The following is a 23380-nucleotide window of genomic DNA, read 5'->3' as shown; positions in this document are numbered from 1 at the left end:
AAACAAGCTGGAGTTTAGCCATCAAAATAAAAGCATCATTCAGCAGGTCTGTGTTCTGTCATGAGCGCTCCACTGTATTGTTTGCGATTGTGGTTGCTGTAGAAGTGCACTTACTTGACCGCTGTTGTTTTAATAGATAAATAGGCAATTGCAATTTGGAATTATAGTGGAACTGCTTGAAATTTCACTGTATGATCAGTATGATTATACATTTTAGCAAACATTTTTATCAGTTTATATCATTATACAGTATGCTGAAAATGTGACTAAGTATTGACTAAAACCTTCCTAAAATGGACAATCAATCAGTATGATAACTAAAATGTACATCTGACTAAGACTTAACAAAGAGTGGCTGACAAAATTAATACTGTTGTACGGTTAATAAAAATCTTATTCTTAAAATGTAAAGTTTTCATTGACAAACTATATTAAAATATTGTAGAGTCTCTTTGACTAAAACTAAATAAGATTAGGTTGACTTAATTTGATTAATTAACAATTAACAAGGACATCTAACACTGGACTGAGACTAATAGCTAACAAAATTAACACTATTTATGAAATGTTAAGGAGATTAAATAGCCCTCACTTCAAATTTATTGTATGTATGCCCTGTCTTTTCTTTGAATACTTCTGATTATACACATTGTTTATCTAAAGGGATTTCAGAAGTTATAAAAACAGTTTCAGCCCAAGTTCAGGCCAATATTTTAGGATTTTCAAAATTGGTTTCAGATGGCCACATTGTGGACAGAATTTTACAGTGTGCTCCTATCTTAAATTACAATTTCAGGAAAGTTGCTCATTTATAAAATGCTGCACAGAAATGATCCTAAATTTGACTTTACGATTATCTTACGATTATCTCTCAAATATGTGTGATTCATGAACATACATACAGTACACACAGAAAACACACGTCTCTCTTTCAGATGTGAAATCTATAAATTATAAATTCTTAAACTTGTGCACAGCTGAATGGTTTCAGCTGTCTACTTTGTAAACAACTAATTAATGTCATTACCATATAAAAGATCACCAGTCATTAGCTGCGTTTACATGGAACCTACTAATCCAATCGTAATGGGACTAGAACAGGGGTCGGCAACCTACGGCACGGGTGCCAACAGTGGCACGCAGAGGGATAATCACTGGCACTCAAGCAACAGGGAAAACTGCATACTGATGTACATGTTGACTTAACTTCTCATAGTCACACAGCCTGTTAGAAGTGTGTGAATTAACTTGCGTTAGTCTATGGATGTGCGTGCACGCTGCACATACTGGGCGCTTCAGATCAAAGCATCAGCTGTCTAACAGTGTTGTCAATGTCAAAATGATGGCCAATCAGATGGCCAATCAAATCAAAGTAGGTGGGGTATACGCAAGGGGCAAGGAACTCGACCGGAAGTTGAAGTCGGGTGGGGGCTGCCATCTTTTAGCAGAACTTCACTTGCGTTAGCATTCCCATTGACTCCCATTCATTTTGGCGTCACTTTGACAGCGAATAACTTTACATCTGAGGCGTTTAAAGACTCTGTTTGTCCATTATTTATTTCTAAAGATACACGACAATATATAAAGGGCTCCATTACCTTCTATGTTACATTATGGCCCCGTATAAACAGTTTTTGTAAAAAATAGGCTAACGATTGCGTCATAACCACTCGGCTCTCTGTCGCATTACCGTATACAGACAGGAGGAGAAGCTCGCAGGCAATTAACTTATTATGGCGAACTGGCGTTACATTTTAAAATACTATACAAAATAATTAATCAGAATACTTACTCCTGATCACTCACGACTATGGAACTCCCCGATCAAGCTCGCCGTCTCTGCAAGATTAACGATGGCAGTTTGCACGCACAGCTACTAGAAGATTTACATCTGTCAGACAGGTTGCTGACGTCGTCAAGCTTCGTTTGAGTCTGCGCGTCAGAAACGGAAGTGCTAAAAAACGCTAAAACTGGGCTTCATTTGTCTCAATTGAGTTCCAATGGAGTCGCTGTGTCCATTTCTTTTACTGTCTATGGGTATACGGTTCACACAAGCAGAGCGTGAAGTGTCAGTTTAATGTTATAGAGATTAAGGTAAGATGAAGCTGCGAATCATTTAACATTAGTCAACTTTTAATAATATGCTTTACAATAGAAATATTAAGTGACAGCTATATCCAGTGATTACAATTTTTCTGAAATATGGCCATTTTGAGAGAGAGGGAGAGAGATGTGTAAATTGTCTTCGTCTGTCTCTCTCTAGGAACTATGAAGCGATTTTGCACAGGTTCCTAACTGATGACGAAGAATTGGTAGGGCAGTCTGAGCCATTAAGTCTTAGGTTATTACATCAGTCCCTCCAGAAAAACGCGATTATGCGATTGCCTGATTTAATGCATAATCAGCCAAAGGCCACATATTTATGCGGTGTCGTATTTTTTTCAAATACGCCGCTCTTTTGCCGCATAAATTGCCGATTTCAGAAAGCAAAATATGCGGGGCTAGCATGATTTCATAATCCCTATATTTTTCATTTAAAAAAACTACATATTAGCAGAAAGTTGAAAAATGTTGCGTTTACTTCACACAAGTAAAGCGCCATTTTCCCCCTATTTTCATGGGAACCTTATGAAGTGACGTAATTACGTGACGTGAACATCATCTGCAAACCCCGCGGTGAAACTTGCAGAGCGTAAATCATTATTGTTTGCCAACAAAAATAAGCGCGAAGCAGTTTCCTGATTTGTTACATGAAAGTGGAGCCAAATTATATTGCGGGAACTTGCGAAAACTGCGGTTTGATGAAATAGAGAAAAAAAGGTGATTCCCCCAACACCCCCTTCTTCTCACTAGGCTACTAACACTGTTGTCGTTTCATTCAGAAGTTGATGCAACTTTACAATTGTAAGATTGCGCTTTTTTGTTACAGAACAGTACCAAAAACTTACTGTTGTAATTATATTAGTATGTAAAATAATTTACGTTGCAGTAAGAGATTGCAACTTAAATATTCTGTGATTTAGTATGCTCGCTTATCATAGGAACTAATAAGAAATTACTCTTTACATTAAGGTAATACCCTAGTGAGAAAAAGTTGTTGGGGGAATCACCTTTTTTTTTCTCTTTTTCATCAAACCACAGTTTTTGCAAGTTCATGCAAAAATGTCCCAAAATTCAATCGCATTTTTTAAGAAAATGTGCCGCAAAATAAATGATTTTTGCCCGCAACAATCACAAAAAAAATCCGCGTTTTTCTGGAGGGACTGATTACATGCAGAGTTTTTAGGTCCTATAATTAACATCTCTGTTTTTTTTTTATTTTTTTTTATATTTTTTTTCAGAATTTAGCAGTAAGAAATACTCCTCATCCAGGATTATATATCGACTATGCATTCCATAAATTCTTCTAATTGGTACGTTTCTCCGGGCCTCAAATAAATATACAGCTTAGTATCATCAGCATAACAGTGTAAGCTAACAATGTGCTTCCTGATTAACAGGGAAACATGTAAAGTGTGAACAGTAATGGCCCTAATATTGAGCCTTGAGGTACTCCATACTGCACTTGTGATTTTATATGATGCTTCTTCATTCACTGCAACAAATTGTTGGTGGGCAGAAAAATACAAATTGAACCATGCTAATGCACTTCCAATAATGCCAGCAAAGTTTTCTAGTCCATTCAAGATGTTGTGGTTAATAGTGTCAAATGCAACACTTAGGATCCAATGGCATCAATAGAGAGATACAAGCACGATCAGATGATAAGAGCAGGTCACTTGTAACTCTAAGGAGAGCAGTCTCAGTACAATGATATGGTCTAAATACCTTTTCTAGTATCTTGGACAGAAAAGTAAGATTCCATATCAGTCTGTAATTAACTAGTTCTTTGGAGTGTAAGGTGTGTGTTTGAAGGTTTTGGGGACTTATCCTAATGACAATGACTGATCACCAGGGTGTAATGGCCAAGTAATCAGGAGAAAGACTTTTACGAAAGACGTATCAAGCAGAGGCTGGGGAGCCATATGCGATGGCAGACCAGCCTTTGGGACATGTTCAGAAACAGAGGAGTTGTGGCACACAAACTGTCTGGAGCTCTGTGCTGTACACCTAGTGCACGAGCAGTGTTTTCTCCTGGACGTTGTCCACCATGTTCTAATCTGAATGGACAGGTTAAATGTGGTAGCGTTTATAAATCACCAAGGGTGTGCGAGATGTTTTTCATGTATGTGGGTTGAAATGACCCAAAGGACATGATATTTAGCCCTTGGAATGTGACTTTTGCCAGGGAACCCCACCAAGACTCAGATTCAAAGAACACCGGATAAGATGTTACTATCCTTTGTGCAAGCATTTCCAACAGTTCATGAACAGAGAGCCTGAAGATATTTGGGAACACATCATCAGTAGTGTACCTTTTGGTTCCTAGGGTGTTTCTGCCTTTCACACTATACACCCTCCCCACAGGCGGCCAGCGACAGGGTGATCAATCCTACGCTTGCGTCCCATACCCAATTAGTCATAGGAGTTGCCTCATTGTTGATAGCCAACATCCCATGGGACTATGCATGGCAGGGGCGTCCTCCTCCCTGAGTCAAGCATTCTTGAGCGCATACCTCCTGACCCTCTCACTTCGGGGCCCAGCTGGGGTCTTTCCTCTTCATACAGAGCCACTGACTGCTGCCTTCTGCCACCTCCGATACAGCTCTGATTGCCGAACGCTGGCTCTGGCCCTTAATTCCCAGGTCTCTAAGCAGTCTGGTCGTAGATGTTGCCACAAAACCTCTGCAGCCCACCTCCACTGGTCGGACTTCTGTGTTCCAGCCATGATGCCGTGCTTCGGCAGCTAGATCGGCATAGCGCAGATGTTTTCGCTCATAAGCCTCATCTACCGAGTCCTCCCAGGGTACTGTGAGCTCAATAATGAAGACCTTCTTTAACGAACGGGACCAGAGCACCATGTCAGGTCTTAGGGTGGTGGTTTTGATCTCCGGAGGAAACACAAGTTGCCGACCAATGTCAGCTAGCATTTTCCAATCGCGGTCCAAGCGCAGCTGGTCTCGCTCTGATGGTGTAGAGCTGCTCTTCTGTGGTTTTTCCCCTTCGTTGACAAAAGTCGTCCGTAAGCGGTGTGATGCTGCTGGGGGTGGTAGGGAGTTGGTGGGAGCTCGCTTGTCCTCCAGGGCAGACGCAAGGTTTTTTAAGACTTAGTTGTAACTCCAAGTGTAGCGTCCTTGGGTGAGGCTTGTTTTAAACGCTGTGAGAATGTGCCTGAGGTTAGCTGGCATGGAACAGAGGGTACATTCCGGATCTTCACCATACCATTGGTAAAGATAATCTGGTGTTGTAAGGACATCATATGTTGCTCTGATGGAAAAGCTCAACCGCTTCGCTTCCATGGCCCACAGATCCTTCCAGCTGATCTTCCTCTTTTCCACACTGTCCCATCGAGTCCACTGTCCCTGTTTGCCAAGAGAGACTGCCTTGGCCCACCTTGCAGCCTCCTCCTGATGGCGTACTTCCTGCACTACCATCATCCACCGCTCTGGTGCAGTGGCCTTACTCCAAACAGCACGGCTCTCACAAACTCTAGGGGTATTCTCGTATGTTGCCTTTCTGTAGCTAAAGCGGGTGTTTCCAACATACTGCGAAGCATGGGAAACTACAGAAATGGGAAGCTTGCCCATGACTGTCCCAATGGGGTCTATTCCCTCCTGTCAGCCGTCTCTCCGTGCCGCCACAAGGACTTTCCCTTGTCAGCTGATCTTTCTCAGTAGTCACTAGACAAGTCCAGATATTCAGATTCAAAGAACACAGGATAAGATGTTACTATCCTTTGTGCAAGCATTTCCAAGAGTTCATGAGCAGCGAGCCTGAAGAAATTTGGGAACACATCATCAGTAGTGTACCTTTGGTTCCTAGGGTGTTTCGGCCTTTCACACTATACACCCTCCCCACAGGCGGCCAGCGACAGGGTGATCAATCCTACGCTTGCGTCCCATACCCAATTAGTCATAGGAGTTGCCTCGTTGTTGATAGCCAACATCCCATGGGACTATGCATGGCAGGGGCGTCCTCCTCCCTGAGTCAAGCATTCTTGAGCGCATACCTCCTGACCCTCTCACTTCGGGGCCTAGCTGGGGTCTTTCCTCTTCATCCAGAGCCACTGACTGCTGCTTTCTGCCGCCTCCGATACAGCTCTGATTTCCGAACGCTGGCTCTGGCCCTTAATTCCCAGGTCTCTAAGCAGTCTGGTCGTAGATGTTGCCAAAAAATAAAATACAAATGTTTTCCCCCTGGAACTCTACTTTTACCAGGTGATTGCCCCTGAAATAGCAATTGGGCTAAGTTTTGAGTATAGAAATTAGGTGGGGTTTGCTGTGAAAACCTGGCAACCCTGTTTACACTCCTAAGTAGTGTTTTTGGGGATATATATATATATATATATATATATATATATATATATATATATATATATATATATATATATATATATATATATATATATATATTTTTTTTTTTTTTTTCCCATAATTTATGGAAAATGTTTTGGTGCCATGTACTCTAATACACTCACCTAAAGGATTATAAGGAATACCATACTAATACTTTGTTTGACCCCCTTTCGCCTGCAGAACTGCCTTTATTCTACGTGGCATTGATTCAACAAGGTGCTGAAAGCATTCTTTAGAAATGTTGACCCATATTGATAGGATAGCATCTTGCAGTTGATGGAGATTGGTGGGATGCACATCCAGGACACGAAGCTCCCGTTCCACCACATCCCAAAGATACTCTATTGGGCTGAAATCTGGTGACTGTGGGGGCCTTTTTAGTACAGTGAACTTATTGTCATGTTCAAGAAACCAATTTGAAAGGATTTGAGCTTTGTGACCTGGTGCAATATCCTGCTGGAAGTAGCCGTCAGAGGATGGGTACATGGTGGTCATAAAGGAATGGACATGGTCAGAAACAATGCTCAGGTAGGCCATGGCTTTTTTAACCAATGCCCAATTGGCACTAAGGGGCCTGAAGTGTGTCAAGAAAACATCCCCCACACCATTACACCACCACCACCAGCAGCCTGCACAGTGGTAACAAGGCATGATGGATCCATGTTCTCATTCTGTTTATGCCAAATTTAGACTCTGCCATCTGAATGTCTCAACAGAAATCGAGACTCATCAGACCAGACAACATTTTTCCAGTCTTCAACTGTCCAATTTTGGTGAGCTTGTGCAAATTGTAGCCTCTTTTTCCTATTTGTAATGGAGATGAGTGGTACCTGGTGGGGTCTTCTGCTGTTGTAGCCCATCCACCTCAAGCTTGTGTGTACTGTGGCTTCACAACTGCCTTGCAGCATACCTCAGTTGTAACGAGTGATTATTTCAGTTAAAGTTGCTCTTCTATCATCTTGAAGCAGTCGGCCCATTCTCCTCTAACCTCTAGCATCAACAAGGCATTTTCACCCACAGGACTGCCGTATACTGGATGTTTTCCCCTTTTCACACCATTCTTTGTAAACCCTAGAAATGGTTTTATGTGAAAATCCCAGTAACTGAGCAGAATGTGAAATACTCAGACCGGCCCGTCTGGCACCAACAACCATGCCACACTCAAAATTGCTTAAATCACCTTTCTTTCCCATTCTGACATTCAGTTTGGAGTTCAGGATATTGTCTTGACCAGGACCACACCCCTAAATGCATTGAAGCAACTGCCATGTGATTGGTTGATTTAAATAATTGCATTATTGAGAAATAGAACAGGTGTTCCTAATAATCCTTTAGGTCAGTGTATGTCAAAAACATCATACAGCTCAGATAGTCATGCACCATATGTCATTTGATAGGTCTCATTGAGTAGACTGAAACCAATATATGTGTTATATAAGGGCTAAGAGAAGGGTGCATCAGGTGCGTGATTTCACATAGAGCAGCTGTTACTACACAGAACCGTTGTTAATAGAGAAGATGCGCAAATCCACTTCATTTTCAGCGTTTTTTGGCGCATCTTCTCAGTTAACAACGGCTCTGTGTAGTAACAGCTGCTCTATGTGAAATCACGCACCTGATGGAATTAACCGCTGATTAGAAAACCGGCTTTACTGACGAGATGCGCATTAACGATCGGCCGATCGTGATCGGAGCACCTCTAAGAAGGGCTACCTTAGTTCCAAAGGCTGCAACTTTTGATTACTTCATGATAACACCTCAAAATTGTATTCACATACAGCACACGTTCGGGAACTTAAAACAAAAAACAAAGTAATAATAATTTTGTCCTACCTTATTTTTTCATGAGATATTGAACATCAAATAAGAATATGGAAAATATCCCTTGTCCACACAAATTTTTCTTACATTTTATCATCAATTTCTTAGAATAAGAATATTCAAATACAAAGATATATCCACCCCAACTCCGCCCCTTAAAAATATAGACAAAATTATATCAGACGATACTTTTTACGCTCTCTCTCTCCATCAATGCCTTCCTTGCATTGGCATCTATGTTTAATGTGTGTATGTTTGTGTCTAGTCAGATGTTGCATGTTCCCTGCAGTGTAAGAAATATTTTGCTCATTTATTTCAATGAAAAATCTTATCTAAAGATTTGAATTGCTTTAATTGAACTGATTCCAAATTTAATTATTTTATACTTCATCGACGATCGTCCATCGAACATAAAAACTGAAAACTGAAAAGGATGATAAAGGATTTGCATGAAGTCCCAGGAGTAAGTTATTCATTAGATCGCACCAAGAAAATAATAAATGCAGAGATGTCTTATCTTTACTGCTTAAGATCAATTTGCCTGTATTTCAGCTAGAAATTAAGTTTGTTTTACTTGCATTTGTGCTGAACAGAAGTGTTGGATATTCGCTTGTTGCCTCGTCTCAGGGGTGCATTGGATTCGTTGCAGACCTGTCGGTTGGATGACATCTTTTGGGAAAAACCCTCCTGGTGATTGGTTGGTTTGCATGTTTACGTAGAACTTCTGAGAGTTTTGTTGTTTAAAAAAACTTAGAAGATTCTTGGCAGTCACAAGGTTTCAATTGAGTGTTTTGAGTTCTGGATGAGAAAAACGCTAGCAGCGTGTTGAAGTAGGTTCAAGCTAGAGCCCTGCGCGGGACTGTTTTCTTCATCCCGATCCCGCCCGCTCCCGCCGAATTTCTGACCATTACCGCCTGCCGCAACGTATGTGTTACACTCCTGCCCGCTCCCGCTATATGTATGTCCACTCCCGCCCGCACCCACAAAACTCTGACAATTTATTCCCGCACAATAATAGAGATGCATTGATTTTGTGTCTTCTCCTGTCCCGCAGGGGGAAAAAAGCACATATTTGTATTGATATTATTAAAGCGATTCATGGGGTTGTTTGTTTCGTTTCCCTGGCCTGCATGTAAAAAAAAAAAAAAAAAAAAGACAAAACACAATACATTCAAATATAATTTTTTATAACTTTGCACATAAAAATAGACTGCTTTGCAAAAAAACAATATATACATATGATAAACTAGACTACATGAAAAACAGTTTTACAATTATTAGCCAAATGTTGCAGGTATTCTGTTTGAAAAATACAAATAAGAATAAAAACATTCAAACTTAGGCAGTGCTCAATAACACTGGCATCATCACACCTCTTGACCTAATTAACAAATGGCAACGAGGGGCTGTGCTCAAAAAAAAACAACACTAATAAATAACATTAGGTTCTTTTCTACATCATCTATTGACATCTTCTCCATCATGTCGCTAGGCAACCTCCCTATCCTGCGGTGAGTTTTTTTTAGCCGCCCATTCCCGCCCACAGCAAAATTCAAACCGCCCACTCCCGCGAGATTTGCGTTGGGTCCCGCGGGACCCAGCGGGACTCTTTCCTATGCAGCCCTCTAGTTCAAGCCATGGCGAAGATGGAAAAGCAGCGCATTAGGTCAGGCATTGAGATTTTATTCAAGCAGATTTGGTCCATCTCACGATCTTCCACATGACCATGCGATCTTCCAATGGGATTGTAAGGTATCAGGACCATGGAGCTGAATTCCTCAGAAAGGCAACAGGATGTTGTATATCAATTTCTATTGCCACAAGTCAGAAGCAAGTCCACTAACCAGCCAACTTTTTCACAGAACAGCTTTCAACATTAACACCATTTGAACAATTATTGACAATTTCAATTCAGAGAAGAGATTGCCAAATTTAGGGCAAGTAATCAAGATTGATGGTCAAAGAGATGCACAGGCGATCATCACATGTAAATCCATGAGAGTAAACAAGATCCTTGGATTCACTTCCCCCACCTAGAAGAACCAGACTGAAATTCCTAAGGGAACCTTTTAACCTCTGTGCCCGGTTGCATGAAACTCCTTAAGCTAAAACAAATCCATTAGATTTAAGGTTAAGGGTACCCTTAGTGAAACTTGGGTTGCAAGAAAAAACCCTAAGGGCTTCCTTAAGGCTGTTATTAAGTTTTTCCCATTAATAATCTAAGTGTTCCCTTAAGCATTGCTACAAAGTCCTTAGTGACCATTTCACCTTAATTTGTAGGGACAGCCTGGTGAGTGGTCAAGTCACCTTTATTTATATAGCACTTTAAACAAAATACACTGCGTCAAAGCAACTGAAAAACATTCATTAGGAAAACAGTGTTTCAATAATGCAAAATTATAGTTAAAGGCAGTTCATCATTGAATTCAGTGATGCCATCTCTGGTCAGTTAAATAGTGTCTGTGCATTTATTTGGAATCAAGTCAACAATATTGCTGTAGATGAAGTGACCCCAACTAAGCAAGCCAGAGGCGACAGCGGCAAGAAACCGAAACTCCATCGGTGACAGAATGGAGAAAAAAACCTTGGGAGAAACCAGGCTCAGTTGGGGGGCCAGTTCTCCTCTGACCAGACGAAACCAGTAGTTCAATTCCAGGCTGCAGCAAAGTCAGATTGGGCAGAAAATCGTCTGTTTTCTCTGGTCTTGTCCTGGTGGTCATCTGAGACAAGGTCTTTACAGGGGATCTGTATCTGGGGCTTTAGTTGTCCTGGTCTCCGTTGTCTTTCAGGGCAGTAGAGGTCCTTTCTAGGTGCTGATCCACCATCTGGTCTGGATACGTACTTGATCCAGGTGACTGCAGTGACCCTCTGATCTGGAAACAGCTTGGCATTGAATTTGTTTATCACCTCTTTCTCTCTTTTCTTCTTCCTCATTAGAGTATAAAAGTCTTCACATCTCTAGTCTACTGAGACACCCTGAGACCAACACAGTCATCACCACACTTCACTAGTTGTTCACAATCACTGACACAAGACTTAGTTGTTCAAGCACACATAGGCTTCTATTCCACACAGATCTGTGTCAGTCTCTATCTAGTAGCCAGGTGGTGAAGACAAGAAAAAAGAAACTAACTTACAATCTCACTTGCAATCACCACAATCGCTACCTGTGACGTCACTTGCAGTCAACACAAATCGTGCATGTTGCCAATGGAGACAAGACGCTCTAGTGGTGATTAAATGATTAAAACTAAATTAGTAGGCCTACTACTATAATTAAGTAATCACCCAACTTCTTGTCCAAGCTGTTGTTCTCTCCAGACTGGACTACTCTGCAATTGATCCAGAATGCAGCAGCGAGGGTTGTCTTCAATGAGCCAAAAAAAGCTCATGTTACTCCTCTCCTCATCAGGTTACACTGGCTACCAGTAGCCGCTCGCATCAAACTCAAGGTATTGATGCTTGCCTACAAGACAACCACTGGCACGGCACCAACATACCTAAACTCACTGGTTAAATCTCATGTGACCTCCAGATGTTTGCGCTCTGCAAGTGAACGACGCCTTGTGGTGCCATCCCAAAGACGTTCAAAATCACTTTAACAATCCTTCTCCTGGACTTTGCCAAGCTGGTGGAATGACCTCCCAATCTCAATTCGTACAGCTGAGTCTTTAGATGTTTCTTGAAAATGAGTAAAGACTCCTCTTTTTCGCCAGCACTTAATCAACTAATACTAGCACTTTTCCTTCTTTTCTTGTCTTTTCCTTGAAAAAAAATAAAATAAAAATAATCTGGCTATGCATTCTCTACTAGACTAACTGAGACTTGTCGTGGCACTTGTATACTGTTGTTGTCCTCTTGTTGATCTGACTGCTTCTATTGTTCTCATTTGTAAGTCACTTTGGATAAAAGAGTTTGCTAAATGATTAAAGAGCCACACAGATGGGAAATAAAAAATTACCTGTATTACAGTATATGATGTAGCTGTCCATCTGTGTAAACAATGTGCAAATAATTAAACCAAAAAGTACACGATTTATAAAGTTATTGGCTTCTAAAGTAAGGAGTCGACTCTGAATCGCTGAAACGAGTCGTTATAGATTTCAAATCTTTTGACCATCTCTATGTACGTCACTAGGAGCACTTTGCTTAATAATCTCCGCCTACCGTGTTGGGAGAAACGGAACTCTGACCTTCCCCACCCCCACACAGATGCTCTGGTTGGTGTGAGAGCATCATGTCGAGGAGACCGTTTGTTTTATTTTCACTGCTAAAGAATGAAGATCAGAAGAACCAATGGCTAAAATTCATTTTCACCACAAAACCAGAGCAGTACAACAAATCCCTTTTGTTGTGTTCACAACATTTCACTGATGACTGCTTTTCTAATCTCGGTGAGTACAGCGGGATTTTCAAAGCATTTGGCCATAAAAGATGGTTCATTACCAACTTTATTTAGAACAATGAGCATCTCCGAATCATAACACGAAGTATGATTATGAAGTTATGTGTCTGTTTTCTCCCGGCCGTTTTATCAGTATGTGTGCTGTCTGCAGCCTTTCTCTGCGCTGATCGTCATGTACAAACACGTCATTAAAATGAAGTGTATCTCCGTGAATACTCAAGGAAGAGACATGAGAGAGATATCTATAGAAAGCTTGACATGTCTACTTTAAAACTAAACAAGTGCTGCTAACAGATATTCTGTGAAAAAGTAATCCATATGAAAACAATGCGATGTCTGTTTTTCATGTCACGTTATATCTAATGTGACCACGCCCCCACGCTGAACGCGCTATTCAGATTCAAAGCGTGCGGCTTGAGTACACCCACACAGAAGAAAAAGCAGCGAGACTGTTCGTTTTTTATTTTACTGTTTGCTTCGCGATGAGAGGAATAAGACATAATTCGCTCCAAACAGATGCTAACGCATAGTTTACCGTGGAGGTGTGTGCGGAACAACCAATCAAACCTGACTATGTCAGTTAACCAATCAGAACACAGTATGCTACCGAAAGGTGGGGTTTAAGGAAACTGAATCTTTTGAACAGCTTCACGCGAACCGTTTGGGGATCTCGGAGAATTGAGGTAATTTTAAAATGATATTTTGACAAAATGACAATGTTTTTTTTTCTTTTTACCTTGGATGGATTTAAACCTAATGTACAGGACTTATAAACAGTGATAGGAAGCTTAGAATTTTCATCTTACTGGCTCTTTAAATGTAAATTTACAGGGACCTGCAAGAAAAAGACAAGACTGGCAAATCCGTGGCCACAGAACAGCGGAATATGAACGCAATACACAGTCTTTCGTTAAGCGTTTTCCTCTTGTAGAAAAAACAAACACTTAATATGGCATAATGTATTAAGATACATTAAGTTCAATTAAAAGACCTAATTCGATATATAGTTATTATTTAATGTACTACAAGGCAAGCAGATGGCTATGAGCACAATGCGCAAACTTTGTCCTCCCATACAACAAAACTCTTAATGTGGCCTAATAACAGACTAAGATGATAAAGACAATTCAGGAACGAGGAGTGAGGCCAGGTGTAGTGATTGGAGATGAGCTACACCTGCGCCCCACCGCCGGTATCGAGTCCCACGTAGGAGATGGAAGGATATAAAACTGGAGCGACTATAGTGAAGGACGAGAGAGGACCAGGACTGGGCCATATTTTATGTTTTTGCTTTTAATTTTTGCGCACCAGTAGTCCGTGAGGGGCTGGTGTGCTGTTTTGTGTTTATTTTTGAATTATTTAAATGTTTTGATTGTGCGCCGGTTCCCGTCTCCTCCTTCCCGATGATTATGGAGTTTTTATTATTACAGTGGTGCCAAAGACCGGGAGAAGGAGGGACGCACGGCTGAAGTTCCCTCGCCGCTGTGGTGAATCCGCGGTACCATCGGGCTGGCGAGGAGTGTGCCGCCATGGACGCTCGAGGCGGTGGGCTGGAGCGAGTTGCCAGGGACGGGCGAGCTCGCTGCCGGCCACCCACAATGTGGAGGGGCGGCTGCCATCCGTGAGGGAGTGGAGGAGTCGGCTCCGTTCCCCAGGGGGCCGGAGCCTGCTGCCTCTGTGAAGGAATCCGGAGGGGCAGGGAACGGGGGACTCCTGCCGGCTCCCCAAAACCGGAGGAGCCGTCGCCGTCCACCGGGCGGCGGAGGAGTGTCGTGCCATCCGCCGAGGGCTGTCCAGTGCCACCGCCAGGCACCGCGGAGGAGATCCCCCAGCTGGTGGAGGGCAGCAGTGTGTCTGGGAACCAGAATTTTTTTATTTTTCCCTCTCTCCCCTCTCTCGTCTCTGTCGCTCCTCCTTCCGTCTCCTTTTCTCTCGCCTCGTCTGTCCTACCCCCAGGTTCCCGTGAGCGGTCCCCCCCGGAGAGAAGGGGGGGGGATAGAGCGCAGTCTCGGTATGTGAGGAAAATACTATATACATATTAATTCAAAAAATAAACTGTACATTTAATTTGATATTTTAATAGCATCTTAATACATTAAGCCATGTTAAGTGTTTGTTTTTCTACGGGAGGAAAACGCTTAGTGAGAGACTTTATGCAAACGTTCATATTCTGGTGTTTTGGCCACAGATTTGCTGGTCTTATCTTTTTCTTGCTTGTCTTTCTTTCTTTGTTTAATCATTTAATCACCACCACAGCGTATTGTCTCCATTAGCAGCATGCACGATTTGTGTCTATTGTAAGTTTTGCAGGTAGCAGAGAGCACAAGTAGCGATTGCAAGTTACATTGTAGTTTCTTTTTTCTTGTTTTCATCACCTGGCTACTGTTATAAAGTGTTGGGAAATTTAAACAAAAAGTAATAAAAAATTCAACAAAATAAATAATAAAGACTGAAAGTGATGTCACTAGCGGAAGTGCAAGTGTCTGAGAGTGCAAGTCTGAGAATGCAATCTGAGAGTGCAAGTGCAAGTCTCCAGCAAGATCCTCTTGGTCCTCTGAGAAATCATGAAAATGTTGTTATAAATTGAAGCAACACCTCCCCCTTTGCCTTTTAGACGCGGCTCATGTTTATAACAGTAATCTTGGGGGCTGGACTCATTTAAAATAATGTATTCATCAGGTTTTAGCCAGGTTTCTGTCAAACAGCACATCTATATTATGATTAGTGATCATATTATTTACAAAGAGGGTTTTCGTAGAAAGGGATCTGATATTCAATAAGCCAAGTTTTATTATTTCTTTATCTGTATTGAATCTGTTTTTTATTTGTTGAACCTCAATTCAATTGTTGCTCTTAACTTGGTTTGGATGATTTTTGTATTTTATACTTCATTGAACAGACACAGTCTCTATAGTGTGACATCTAGGTGGAAGAGTCTCTATGTGCTGAGAATTAACTGATCTCTGTGACGTGAGGCAGCTAGCAGGCGGTCGATTTAGCCAGTCTGTCTGCTTCCTGACCTGGGCCCCAGTTAGTCAAGTATAAACACTAAGACTATTTGCCATAATTCTAGAGAGAAGAGCAGCGCCACCCCAGGAGGGATGAAGACCATTTCTTTTCAACAGGTCAGGTGTGCCCCAAAAGCTTGTCCAATTGTCTATGAAACCTATGTTATTCTGTGGGCACCACTTAGACATCCAGCCACTGAGTGATGACATCTGCTATGCATCTCATCACCACGGTAAGCAGGGAGGGGACCAGAGCATATTACAGTGTCTGACATCATGCTTGTAAGTGCACTGAGTGGGGAGAACCTGTTTATTGTTTTGATTGGAACAGAAGAACACTGTTTTGACCTATGCTGCCACACCGTCACCTAGTTTCCCTACTGCAGGGGCTCTGTTGCCAGAACCGAACAATGTACAGGAATCCCTGAGCTAGATGTATCTAGAGCCCTAACATTATTACTGTCCTCAATTAAAGTTTGGATTTGTGTCTCTAATTCTGAAATCTTCTCTGTCAGCCTAACTATTTCCCTGCATTTATCACATGTGAATCCCTCATCTGGGGCAGAGATAGATAAACTGTACATGTGACAAGTGGTGCAAATAACAATAGCAGGAGAAGCCATTACTCACCGTGCTTGATGAAATATTCTTACCACAGTTGTTTGATGAACTTGTGAAAAACTGGAGCGAGAGAGAGGAGAGGAGAAAAGAAAACAGCGTTAGGTTTGAATGAAAATGGTAATGACAAGCTAACTAGTGCTAATTCAAATATTTTCAAGTGCACCGCAACACTCCGACTGCTTCACATTGTGTTTGTTACATCGTTGGTGCAATTGTTTATTAATACAATTGTTATGCAGCCCCTAACTGAGCATATAATACTTTATATATTTGTGTTTTGTTATCTAGCCACTAGCTTAGGTACATAAGGTCCCTCAGCCGGAAGATGACAAAATGAATACAATGGCGGCACCATTGTTGCCATGGAAAATAAGGTGAATACTATAACCTTCTGTATAGACTAAGTTAGGTTTGCCCCTCCTCACATATGTTGGTTCTGTTTGTGTTATTTTTTTATTATTTATTTTTTTACCTTATTCTACCTCTCTATGATTTAATTTCATTCATTTATTTTTTAGCTTGAAGGTACAGATTCAGCTAAGCTGATTTTAATTAAATATGAGATTTAATTAAATCAATTTGTTTATTATTTCTTTTAATCTCCTAAAGCTATTAGGACATTTTCATTTTAACTTTACCTTATTTTAGTTATTTGACCATCACCATCTTCCCTTTCGGTATAGGTTAGAGCAGACCTAGCAACTGTTGTACCCATAATGAGTGGTACAGGTTTTAGTAGCCCAATGTCTGTAATCTTCCTTACACCAGGCCCCTGTGCAGACTAGAAACGTATATATTCCTATTGTTTCTGTTTATTATCTTGAGGTGTTTGATCTGTCCCTGCTAGTGCAGCTAACAGCCTCCCTAGGTTTTATGAACATGCTGCATTACTTTAACAAGTGATACATGCTTTATCATATCTCCTAATCTAAATAAGGAAAGCTATTCCTTCTTCATCTGTCTTTTCCTGATTCTATTTCAGTTTGTTTAGTTGATACCTTCATAGTCATTGAACCTTTCCGAACCGTCAGAGAATACTTGGTATTAATGTTGATAAACCGATAAGTCTAAGTCATTAAATGACCCCCTAGGTTATCACCCATCAACAGTGTTACTCATAATTTCCAGGTGCTCACTCAGAACAATTATCCACTCCCACCTTATCAGCCACATTATCTATATGTTTAGTGTGCATCACTAAATTATCATGCCAGTTAACCAAGCAACACAAAGCCCAAACATTTTAGCTTACTAAATCTGTACATACTTGCATTGGCTTTGTGTTTTTCCCTATCCACCTGTCTTACAGACCAGTCCCTTCCAGAGGATCACTGGAGACCGGACACTATATGGACCCACATACCCCAACAAGCTGGCCAGAGACATTAAAACTGTCACCTTAAATACTGCAAAAGGGCAACAGTACTTGCCTACTTGTTAAACAGTGACTTTTATGCTTTAAATCTACCAATGTGACCACACAAGACAGACTATCTGCTCAGGATCACACAACATCCTGTACCAGCAGACTGAAACTGTCAAAGCGGATTACAAAAACTACAAGTCTACAACAGCAATGGGTCTTCAGCAGATGACAGAACAGGCAACAAGGGAGGAAGGTTGCAGCTCCAGAACTTTTCTTCCAACCAAAATCTGCAGTACATTGGCCTACAGAGAACACAACACTGTCTGTCCTGCCTATCTCTGCACAGTACCAGAAGTGACTCTGGAGAGCACATGGGCCAGCATGAAAATATCCTGAGGACATTAAAGGAACTGATCCTGAGAGTGGCCTCACCAGCAGGACAAACAGGATCAGATCAAGAGACTCCTTTTAACTACGAGCAGCATGAGAAAACGATAACCTACCAGAATGCTCTCCTACTAAAAGAAATGCCAAGATTTTGGCCAACAGTCTCTCACCACAGAGATATCCATCTTAAAACCAGACGGTCATGGCACCCAGACAGCACATCAGCAGACGGCTGACACCCACACCAAAAACACACATGGCCAACTCCCCTGCTTCTGACCATCAGCTCCATGAGAATGTACAACACGTGTACACAACACAAATGGACACATGCCATCTTTTCACCAACATAAACTTACTGTATTGTACAACACGTGTTGAAATTATTCAGCCAAGTGATGATATCTCAGATCATTATTTAGTTCTGTGTAAACTTCATATAGCCAAAATTGTAAATTCTACTTCTTGTTACAAGTATCGAAGAACCATCACTTCTACCACAAAAGACAGCTTTTTAAGTTAGCTTCCTGATGTATCCGAATTCCTTAGCATATCCAAAACCTCAGAACAACTTGATGATGTAACAGAAACTATGGACTCTCTCTTTTCTAGCACTTTAAATACAGTTGCTCCTTTACGCTTAAGAAAGGTTAAGGAAAACAGTTTGACACCATGGTATAATGAGCATACTCGCACCCTAAAGAGAGCAGCCCGAAAAATGGAGCGCAGCTGGAGGAAAACAAAACTAGAGGTATTTCGTATTGCTTGGCGGGAAAGTAGCATATCCTACCGAAAAGCATTAAAAACTGCTAGATCTGATTACTTTTCTTCTCTTTTAGAAGAAAACAAACATAACCCCAGGTATTTATTCAATACAGTGGCTAAATTAACGAAAAATAAAGCCTCAACAAGTGTTGACATTTCCCAACACCACAGCAGTAATGACTTTATGAACTACTTTACTTCTAAAATCGATACTATTAGAGATAAAATTGCAACCATTCAGCCGTCAGCTACATTATCACATCAGACAGTGCACTATAGACCCCCTGAGGAACAGTTCCACTCATTCTCTACTATAGGAGAGGAAGAATTTTATAAACTTGTTAAATCATCTAAACTTACAACATGTATGTTAGACCCTATACCATCTAAGCTCTTAAAAGAGGTGCTTCCAGAAGTCATAGGTCCTCTTCTGACTATTATTAATTCCTCATTGTTATTAGGACATGTCCCCAAAACCTTCAAACTGGCTGTTATTAAGCCTCTCATAAAAAAGCCACAACTTGACCCCAGATAACTAGTTAATTATAGACCAATCTCGAATCTCCCTTTTCTGTCCAAGATACTAGAAAAGGTGGTATCCTCACAATTATATTCCTTCTTAGAGAAAAATGGTATATGTGAGGATTTCCAGTCAGGATTTAGACCGTATCATAGTACTGAAACTGCTCTCCTTAGAGTTACAAATGATCTGCTCTTATCATCTGATCGTGGGTGTATCTCTCTATTAGTTTTATTGGATCTTAGTGCTGCGTTTGACACAATTGACCACAACATTCTTTTGCATAGACTTGAACACTTTGTTGGCATCAGTGGAAGTGCATTAGCATGGTTTAAATCGTACTTATATGACCGCCATCAGTTCGTAGCAGTGAATGAAGATGTATCATATCGATCACAAGTGCAGTATGGAGTACCTCAAGGCTCAGTTCTAGGGCCGCTACTCTTCACGCTTTATATGTTTCCCTTGGGAGATATCATCAGGAAACATGGTGTTAGCTTTCACTGTTATGCTGATGATACGCAGCTCTATATTTCCTCGCAGCCCGGTGAAACACACCAATTTGAAAAACTAATGGAATGCATAGTCGATATAAAAAATTGGATGACGAGTAATTTCTTACTGCTAAATTCAGAAAAAACAGAGGTGTTAATCATAGGGCCTAAAAACTCTACTTGTAATAACCTAGAACACTGTCTAAGACTTGATGGTTGCTCTGTCAATTCTTCGTCATCAGTTAGGAACCTAGGTGTGCTACTTGATCGCAATCTTTCCTTAGAAAGCCACGTTTCTAGCATTTGTAAAACTGCATTTTTCCATCTCAAAAATATATCTAAATTACGCCTATGCTCTCAATGTCAAATGCAGAAATGTTAATCCATGCATTTATGACTTCAAGGTTAGACTACTGTAATGCTTTATTGGGTGGTTGTTCTGCACGCTTGGTAAACAAACTACAGCTAGTCCAAAATGCAGCAGCAAGAGTTCTTACTAGAACCAGGAAGTATGACCATATTAGCCCGGTCCTGTCCACACTGCACTGGCTCCCTATCAAACATCGTATAGATTTTAAAATATTGCTTATTACTTATAAAGCCCTGAATGGTTTAGCACCTCAGTATTTGAATGAGCTCCTTTTACATTATACTCCTCTACGTCCGCTACGTTCTCAAAACTCAGGCAATTTGATAATACCTAGAATATCAAAATCAACTGCGGGCGGCAGATCCTTTTCCTATTTGGCGCCTAAACTCTGGAATAACCTACCTAACATTGTTCGGGAGGCAGACACACTCTTGCAGTTTAAATCTAGATTAAAGACCCATCTCTTTAACCTGGCATACACATAACATACTAATATGCTTTTAATATCCAAATCCGTTAAAGGATTTTTAGGCTGCATTAATTAGGTAAACTGGAACCGGAACACTTCACATAACACCGTACTTTCTACATCATTAGAAGAATGGCATCTACGCTAATATTTGTCTGTTTCTCTCTTGTTCCGAGGTCACCGTGGCCACCAGATCCAGTCTGTGTCCAGATCAGAGGGTCACTGCAGTCACCCGGATCCAGTACGTATCCAGACCAGATGGTGGATCAGCACCTAGAAAGGACCTCTACTGACCTGAAAGACAGCGGAGACCAGGACAACTAGAGCCCCAGATACAGATCCCCTGTAAAGACCTTGTCTCAGAGGAGCACCAGGACAAGACCACAGGAAACAGATGATTCTTCTGCACAATCTGACTTTGCTGCAGCCTGGAATTGAACTACTGGTTTCGTCTGGTCAGAGGAGAACTGGCCCCCCAACTGAGCCTGGTTTCTCCCAAGGTTTTTTTCTCCATTCTGTCACCGATGGAGTTTCGGTTCCTTGCCGCTGTCGCCTCTGGCTTGCTTAGTTGGGGTCACTTCATCTACAGCGATATCGTTGACTTGATTGCAAATTAAAACAGACACTATTTCAACTGAACAGAGATGACATCAATGAATTCAATGATGAACTGCCTTTAACTATCATTTTGCATTATTGAGACACTGTTTTCCAAATGAATGTTGTTCAGTGCTTTGGCGCAATGTATTTTGTTTAAAGCACTATATAAATAAAGGTGATTGATTGATTGATTGATATTGTTCTGAGCCCCAATGTACTTGAAGCATTCATAGAATTGGGCTCAAGTGCAGGAATGTTCACCTTTCCAGCCAGCCAACTCATCTGAAGTGCACTGCCAGGTCACAAAGATCAGGCTTGACATCTCAGCTAGTCGCGAAAACCCAGTCTCAAAGTCAGACCAGCCCATGACCCAGATCCTTGCTAACCAGCTACTGACCACAGGGCCAGCCATTCCATCACCAAGCAATGGCATCACCCAGCCATTTCAGCTGATGGCTGCACATCCAGGATGATTCAACACCTGTCATCATACCGGTCACCACACAAACCCGGTATCAAGACTCCGGAGGAACCCATTCAAAAAGGGGGGCAACCAGAAAACCGCATGTTGGAAAACAAGGTGAGACTTGGAGCTCCGGTGACACTGAAGTAAACCCAACTTTTATGTCACCTCTAACTGTTTGATGGACCCCACGATGAAGCTCAGAAACCAAACTTAACTCTCAAGGCCACAAAGTTGTGCACTGACCATACAGTCATGCATGCATACCACCTTCTCATTGATAAGGAGCTGTTGGATCACATTGACCCTTTGCTGAACTTGATACAGCCGAAACTCAAGGCTGAAGTGCAAAACCCCTGCCACTTCAGCCAAACAGTTCACCCAGACAGACAGTCAGGTCACCGAGGTCATGAGAAAATCTCACAGCCAGCCATGAGAAGATGGCCTTGAGCCTGACACTCTTCAAAGCACGCATCAAGCACACACCAGACCTGCCTTCACAAGCAAGTGTATGAGCTTCCGTATGAGGTCTTGTTGTCAACCATGGCGACTGCCAAGGACACCTGTGATTTAACCTGAGGTAAAATAACCAAAAATAACCAATCTGCTGCTTCCGATTTCTCGCAGATATCGCAACCCCCTAGAGAAGCCCTGTCAATTGCGAGAACTTTCTGCCAATACCTTACCAGACATTTACTCTTGTGAATATATAAGACTGCAGTCCCAGCATATACAAAAAGGGTCACATTTTAGCTCAACAGGTAGCATGGCCAAACCCTCAGCCACACACCTTCCAGGGAATGGAGGGAACCTAGCCCCACTTTGAGCAACACTCCCTTTTCTGAAGAGACAACTACCAATGCTAAAGCTGCTCTTCACAAGAGGCAATGACGCATAGCTAATGCTAACTATGTGGTCTGACTCAAGACCATCAAGTAATATCAAACTCAAATGGCATCTGCACTTTTTGCCATGCCTGATTTACCGTCATCCCAAGGAGTTTAATTTGACAACTGGATTCACCAAACTACTGCCTAAGTGCTGGTCTACACCAACAACATGGCCAGAACTAAAGGGAGTGCACACTTCAACGGAACACTGCTCCCACCAGAGCACAAACTACTCCGATGACAAAAGAGAGCTTGCTCTGCACTTCCTGAACCATCCAGCGATTCTCCAGTCACAACGGAACTTGGAAAGTGATCACAGAGATGTGCCTCCAAACTTTAATGGCCCTCAACAGCCAACATATCCATACAGAGGACCAATGCTGGTCAATGGCCCTTTAAGCATACAATGTTGAGGCATGGTGTGCCCAGAGCAGGTGTTTTTTGGGTTAACCGCAAACCTCTCCCACAACAACACTGCAAGCTGGACTTCCAGCCATCAAAGTACAAGTGACAGTCATCCCGATCGTCCTCCAAATCACATTGACTCACAAAAAGTGCATCAGAAACACAAAGAATGCGAGGAAGGTGAGTTTTTTTTATTTATTATTATTTGTAATGGTAAATTAATAATGTTGCAATTTATTGCATTTTAGCCAATTTGACTGTGCTTTGCAAATGTAATACAACACCACAAGTTTTTCCCTTGTTAACTCACTGTTTTCCAGAGCCTCAAACGCTAAAATAGT

The sequence above is a fragment of the Carassius auratus genome, chromosome 25 (genome assembly GCF_003368295.1).
Source record: "Carassius auratus strain Wakin chromosome 25, ASM336829v1, whole genome shotgun sequence".
NCBI classification, from domain to species: domain Eukaryota; kingdom Metazoa; phylum Chordata; class Actinopteri; order Cypriniformes; family Cyprinidae; genus Carassius; species Carassius auratus.
Note: the sequence above shows the minus strand (reverse complement) of the source record.